The sequence below is a fragment of the Salmo trutta genome, chromosome 39 (genome assembly GCF_901001165.1).
Source record: "Salmo trutta chromosome 39, fSalTru1.1, whole genome shotgun sequence".
NCBI classification, from domain to species: Eukaryota; Metazoa; Chordata; class Actinopteri; order Salmoniformes; family Salmonidae; genus Salmo; species Salmo trutta.
In genome coordinates this window covers 15,679,827-15,687,231 of record NC_042995.1, presented here as the reverse complement: position 1 = coordinate 15,687,231, position 7,405 = coordinate 15,679,827, and the positions used below count along the sequence as shown (strand labels likewise).

General features: G+C 41.1%; 1 long non-coding RNA gene across 1 annotated transcript; it reads left to right on the top strand.

Annotated features, from left to right (window-relative positions):
- Positions 1–841: 841 nt before the first annotated feature.
- Positions 842–1,158, top strand: LOC115179878 (uncharacterized). The gene is made up of 2 exons (XR_003873010.1): positions 842–887; positions 990–1,158. It is a non-coding gene; the product is annotated as an uncharacterized LOC115179878 (long non-coding RNA).
- The last annotated feature ends 6,247 nt before the right edge of the window (positions 1,159–7,405 follow it).

The window sequence follows — 7,405 nt, the reverse complement described above, 5'->3', positions numbered from 1 at the left end:
CTGGAGGGGGTGGAGACAATCACAAGGACAGGTGAAACAGATCAGGGCGTGACAGTAAAAGCATAAAGTAAAAGCAGGAAGTGTACCCATCAATCTGTGCTGTGATTTGTTGGATCAACTCAACTGACATTTTGAAAATTATATATTCCATTGCGTGTGCCAAATCAGTTAGCATCATTTCAATGAACAGTCAACATTACCATTGAAATGATTGCATCACACACGGCAAGCGGTACCAATGCGCCAAGTCTGGAACCAACACGACCCTGAACAGCTTCTACCCCCCAAGCTATAAGACTGCTAAATAGTTAACAAAATAGCTACCCGGACTATCTGCATTAACCCTTTTTCACCAACTTTTTGGACTCATCACATATGCTGCTGTTACTATTTAATATATGTCACTTTATTCCTAGTTATATGTACATATCTACCTCAATTACCTTGTACCCCTGCACATCGACTCGGTACTGGTACCCCGAGTACTGTATTTAGCAGGTTATTGTTACTCATTGTGTATTTATTATTACTTTTATCATTGGGTGTTATTACTTTTCTATTATTTCTCTATTTTCTCTCTTTTTGCATTGCTGGGAAGGGCCCGTAAGTAATAATTTCACTGTTAATCTCCACCTGTTGTGTCATGAATCCCGCTTCCTGAGTCTGTTTTCTGCCTGAGTTGCCTGTTTTCTGTCTTGGAGTCTGTTTCCTGAGGTTCCTGAACGCACCCTGTCTGGTTGCCGGGCGACGAAGCTAGGCGGGAGATCTCTCGATAACCCGCACCTGCATCTCATCAGCTATCTGCACACCTGGTCCTGATCATCACCTCTCCACTTCATAAGCTCTGACCTGACATCCATTCCCTGCCAGATCGTTAGCAATGAACAGTATGTTGTGTCAGCGTATCAGCCTCAAGTTTACTAGAGTTAGTTTTGTTGTTCTGTACTTTTTTTTTGCCGTGTACTCACCTCCGTTTACTCTGTCTACAGTCATTCTCCCGGAACATCCACCCCACCCCTGCCTGGTCGTCGGTGGCTTCTGTGACATCATTGGATCTGCCTATTCACTCTCACCAACTCACCTCTGCTGCCCGCTCTGTCTCCTGGATTATTCTGCTTTCACATTTGAGTCTGTAAATAAATACTCACCTTCGTTCAACTCACCTTGTCCTGGTCTGCTTCTGGGTTCTGCTTAAGAGAATCGTGACATGTTGTTTACGAAGCATATGGCGTGTGGTAGCAGTGGTGTAAACATACTTTCAATTACTACTTAAGTAGTTTTTTTGGCGTATCTGTTCTTTACTTTACTATTTATATTTTTGACAACTTTTACTCCACTACATTCCTAAAGAAAATAATGTACTTTTTACTCCATACATTTTCCCTGACACCCAAAAGTACAATCATTGTTACATTTTTAATGCTTAACAGGACAGGAAAACGGTCCAATTCACACACATATCAAGAGATTATGTCTGAGTGTTGGAGTGGGCCCCTGGCTATCCGTAAATGAAAAAAATTGTGCCATCTGGTTTGCTTAATATAAGGAATGTGAAATGATTTCCACTTTTACTTTTACTTTTGATACTTAAGTATTTTTGAGCAATTACATTTACTTTTGATATTTAAGTATATTTAAAACCAAATACTTTTAGACTTTTACTCAAGTAGTATTTTACTGGGTGACTTTCACTTTTCTATTAAGGTATCTTTACTTTTACTCACGTATGACAATTGAGTACTTTTTCCACCTGTGAGTTCAGTCTTCTAATGAGATAATGGTTTCTCATGTCTGAAACATGCCCCTAATGAGGTCAGAGTTTGTGTCCAAATTATGGAACCGCCATCCAAGGCCAGAGTGCTTAAAAGGACTCACTGAGAATTTAAATACAGACCAAGCAGGTGGACGGTGTAAGCCGGACGTCACGAATGGTTAGACTCTACCAGACCAGACAGCGTGGAGAGGTGGCTACATGGCTGAAAATGGTGAGGCCAGAGAATGTGAGGACGTGGTCCTAAACTACAAGACCAGAAGAAGGTGACGAATAGACCAAGACAGGAGGGAAGAGCAGTTGCCTCTCACCACCGCATGGTACACCCCTTATGTATTGATTCTAAAAACACTCCAGGACAAAAGAAGCTTACAACTAAGAAGGACATTGGGACCTCTGGTGGACAACCAGAGACTTACATCTAACTACACGCCATAGATGGTTCTAGTGGTTTCAACAGAGAGATGACAGAGAAAGACATCTACTTGTAAATATATGTTGCATTTCTAATCCAAATGAGCGGTTGTTAGGGTGCTAAATATTCATATTTACGGTGAGCGTATTTTCCAAATGTATGTACGATAAGTCCACTCTCTTTGTCTCTCCCGCTCTTTATCTTTCCCCACCCCTTACCATTGTCATACCGTCATATTGGGTTAGTCCACTAGGGACCTTACAAATGCATTATGTTAATAATCAATAACCTATAGCATGTGTGTGTTTATGTATTTCAGTGTGATTATTTAGTTAGTTAGTAAATAATTAATTAAGCAAATTTGATTGATTGATGACTGGTATGATATCGATATATTCTTGAGTTAATTGAGGAAATGGTAACTCATTAAATAAACTTTTCCCGTGGTGCCCCAAATTACTAATGAATTAATTGTTACATGATTAATTTAATTGAGTAATAATTAAACATAGGAAATAATTATTTGATAAATAGCAGTCATCACATAGTCATGTCACGACATGTGAAATCCATAGATTTTGGCCTAATTTATTTATTTATTTAAGTTGAAAGATTTCCTTATATGAACTGTAACTTGGTAAAATCTTAGAAATTATGGCGTGTTGCATTTATACTTTTGTTCAGTGTATATGTCTCTGGCTAGGTTTGTGTCCTACTCAAGGACCTTAACGAGGGCAAGTAATTTTATACAGAAAACTGTGATGCCTGGGAGAAAATAATATACTATTAGTTATCAGTAACGTTATAATTAAAAAGGGAAGGCATCACAAAGCTAAATAAACAAAACAGTCAGTAGGACAGCACTAAAGGTTAAAGCTGCCGCTTTCAAGGAGCGGGACTCTAAACCAAAAGCTATTAATAAATCCCGCTATGCCCTCCGACGAACCATCAAACAGGCAAAGCGCCAATACAGGACTAAGATCGAATCGTACTACACCGGCTCTGATGCTCATCGGATATGGCGGGGCTTGCAAACCATTACAGACTACAAAGGGAAGCACAGCCGAGAGCTGCCCAGAGACACGCGCCTAGCAGACGATCTACACTACTTCTATGCTCGCTTCGAGACAAATAACACTGAAACATGCATGAGAGCACCAGCTTGAGAGCACCAGAGCACAAGACTGTGTGATCTCGCTCTCAGCAGCCGATGTGAGTAAGACCTTTAAACAGGTCAACATTTACAAGGCCGCAGGGCCAGACAGATTACCAGGACGTGTACTGTGAGCATGCGCTGACAAACTGGCAAGTATCTTCACTGTCATTTTCAACCTCTCCCTGTCCGAGTCTGTAATACCAACATGTTTTAAGCAGACCACCATAGTCCCTGTGCCCTAGAACACTAAGGTAACCTGCCTAAACAACTACCGACCCATAGCACTCACGTCTGTAGCCATGAAATGCTTTGAAAGGCTGGTCATGGCTCACATCAACACCATCATCCCAGAAACGCTAGACCCACTCCAATTTGCATACCGCCCCAACAGATCCACAGATGATGCAATCTCCATTGCACTCCACACTGCCCTTTCCCACCTGGACAAAAGGAAAACCTATGTGAGAATGCTATTCATTGACTACAGCTCAGCGTTCATCACCATAGTGCCCTCAAAGCTCATCAATAAGCTAAGGTCACTGGAACTATACACCTCCCTCTGCAACTGGATCCTGGACTTCCTGACGGGCCACCCCCAAGTGGTAAGGGTAGGTAACAACACATCTGCCACGCTGATCCTCAACAAGGGGCCCCTCAGGGGTGCGTGCTCAGTCCCCTTCTGTACCCCCTGTTTACTCATGACTGAATGGCCAGGCACGACTCCCACACCATCATTAAATTTGCCGATGACACAACAGTGGTAAGCCTGATCACCGACAACGACGAGACAACCTATAGGGAGGAGGTCAGAGAACTGGCCGTGTGGTGCCAGGACAACAACCTCTCCCTCAACGTGATCAAGACAAAGGATATGATTGTGGACTACAGGAAAAAGAGGACCGAGCACGCCCCCATTGTCATTGACGGGGCTGCAGTGGAGCAGTTTGAGAGCTTCAAGCTCCTTAGTGTCCACATCACCAACAAACTAACATGGTCCAAGCACACCAAGACCTATTATCCCTCAGGAGACTGAAAAGATTTGGCATGGGTCCTCAGATCCTCAAAAGGTTCTACAGCTGCACCATCGAGAGTATCCTGACTGGTTGCATCACTGCCTAGTATGGCAACTGCTCGGCCTCGGACCGCAAGGCACTACAGAGGGTAGTGCGAACAGCCCAATACATCACTGGGGCAAAGCTTCCTGCCTTCCAGGACCTCTATATCAGGCGGTGTCAGAGGAAGGCCCTAAAAATTGTCAAAGACTCCAGCCACCCTAGTCATAGACTGTTCTCTCTGCTACCGCACGCCAAGCTGTACCGGACCGCTAAGTCTAGGTCCAAGAGGATTCTAAACAGCTTCTACCCACAAGCCATAAGACTCCTGAACATCTAGTCAAATTTCTACGCAGACTATTTGCATTGCATCGGTACCCCCCTGTATATAGTCTCGCTATTGTTATTTCACTGCTGCTCTTTAATTACTCGTTACTTTTATCTCTTATTTTTATCAGTATTTTTTTTAACTGCATTGTTAGTAAGCATTTCACTGTATGGTCTACACCTGTTGTATTCGGCGCATGTGACTAATACAATTTGATTTGAGTAGGACAGGATAACGTTTAGCTAGGCTAAAAACACCATAAATGAGTTCAGGGAATAGCAAAGAAATACCGGGAATAAAAAGCATACCCTGGCACACACCCAGAGAAAATTATTTAGTGTAGAGGTGCTGACTAACAGCGAATAAGCTGTAAGCTATAAAAACAAAGAGAGTTGCACAGGTTCACTGACGAAGGCACAGTGATGCCGAAATGTTGGTGTTTTACCCAATAAATTACTGAGTGTTTATGCATATGGAGTGTGCGATTCTCTTTGTTTTTATAAACAAATACCGTTATAAATTACTTTGTGGTGACTAGCTACAGGTGTTACCAACTTAGCTAGCTACCAACATACCTTGAATGGTTCCCGTCCATGGTGGGAACAGTACCTGGTTTCAACCGGTCTCCATTGTAGTCAGTGGCCACGAATAGATGACTGGACACGATCAACCGCAGCTGTATTGGCTCCATAAGCAGGATGTCAGATGGTCTGCAGCCATGCCTGACACAAAGCTCCATCGTGGTCAGGAAAAGACTGGAAATATTTAGTGTATTTTTGTCTGATCTAAACATTATTGCACCCGGGTGCAATGCACTTCATTTTGGCCAAGGTCATTCAGCTACTCGACTACTAACGACATTCGCCTACACTTACTTTACTTCAGAGATTACTAACCGCCAGCCTAGCTAGCGAACATCGTTTTTTACTTCCTTTCTTTCTGATTTACTTTTTTGAAGACCAAAAGTAAGACGGTCCTTCATCCCGCCTTCTGTAATTATTTATTTTAGAACCCACGAAGAAGAGTATTTACCGGATTACTATATGGAAGACCTTTGAGCTAGCACGAAGTAGGTCTTTGTTTTTTATACTTTTTACATTAAACAACACATTTATTTGGCCGAGACACCAATCGTTGTTTTTGTAACCATAAATGCCCCGTTTTTTATGCATATTAAGTAATTTTGGAAATTCTGCATAAAAATACAGAAATCTAAATACTCAAACAATGAATCTGGGGTACTGGGGTACTGACAAACAGCCAGGCAAGTGTTATAAAGGGCCCATAAGTGTTTTTGGGGGAACTTCCCCTTTAACACAATACATTGACTTGTGTAGCTACATTAAATTAATGTTATATACCTACTGATTCTTGAAGAATATAACTTATGAATGAATAATGAGCTAACGCACATTTCAGATGACAAATTTACTGCGAGTCAAACTAAATAGAAATTAAGAGCAGGCTGGCAGAGTTAACAACTTTTCTTGACGAACCGATTGTTTACACACAACCACTCTCAACACTGCAGCAGAAATCCTCATTTGTTTTGGGTCGAATTCAGGCATAACAGTGACCTCTCATCGAAGTCCTCCACCTGCAAATCCGAGGCCATGATTGTGCTTATTTCGTGGGTGTGGTAGAGAAGCAACCTTCATTAGCATGTACAGTGCATTCGGAAAGTATTCAGACCCCTTGACTTTTCCACATTTTGTTACATTACAGCCTTCTTCTAAAATGGATTCGTTTTTCCACAGCAATCTACACACAATACCCCATAAGTACAAAGCAAAAACAGGTTTAAATTGATAATTTTTTTTAAACAGAAATACCTTATTTACATAAGTATTCATAACCGTTGCTATGAGACTCGAAATTGAGCTCAGGTGCATCCTGTTTCCATTGATCATCCTTGAGATGTTTCTACAACTTGATTTGAGTCCACATGTGGTAAATTCAATTGATTGGACATGATTTGGAAAGGCACACACCTGTCTTTATAAGGTCCCACAGTTGACAGTGCATGTCAGAGTAAAAACCAAGCCATGAGGTCGAAGGAATTGTCCGTAGAGCTCCGAGACAGGAGTGTCGACGCACAAATCTGGGGAAGGTTATGAATACATTTCTGCAGCATTGAAGGTCCCCAAGAACACAGTGGCCTCTGTCGTGTCTTTGGGTACCATTAAACTGAAGACATGTTTATCAATTAACTTCCTGTAATTATTATCACGCGATTAAACTGATTAATCGTTTAATTGTAATTAACTAGGAGATCGGGGCACCAAGGAAAATACTCAGATTACAATGTAGCTACTTAATGTAGCTACTTGTGTAGCTACTTGTGTAGCTACATTAAATTAATGTTATATACCTACTGATTCTTGAAGAATATAACTTATGAATGAATAATGAGCTAACGCACATTTCAGATGACAAATTTAAGTTATAATTTTCCTAATATAACTTTCCTATATTATAGTATAGGCCGATTATCTTCTGGTTTAAATGGTGTATTTTACCTCGAGTCCAGTCTCATTCCAAACGTCGTAAATTGTTGTATCTGCACGAACCCATTCTTTACTAAAATCATCCATACATCAATTGTCTTAAAATAATTTTTTTACTACACTTAAGTAATTAACAGAAAACATACAAACAGTAATTATCGTCACAAAGGATTGGT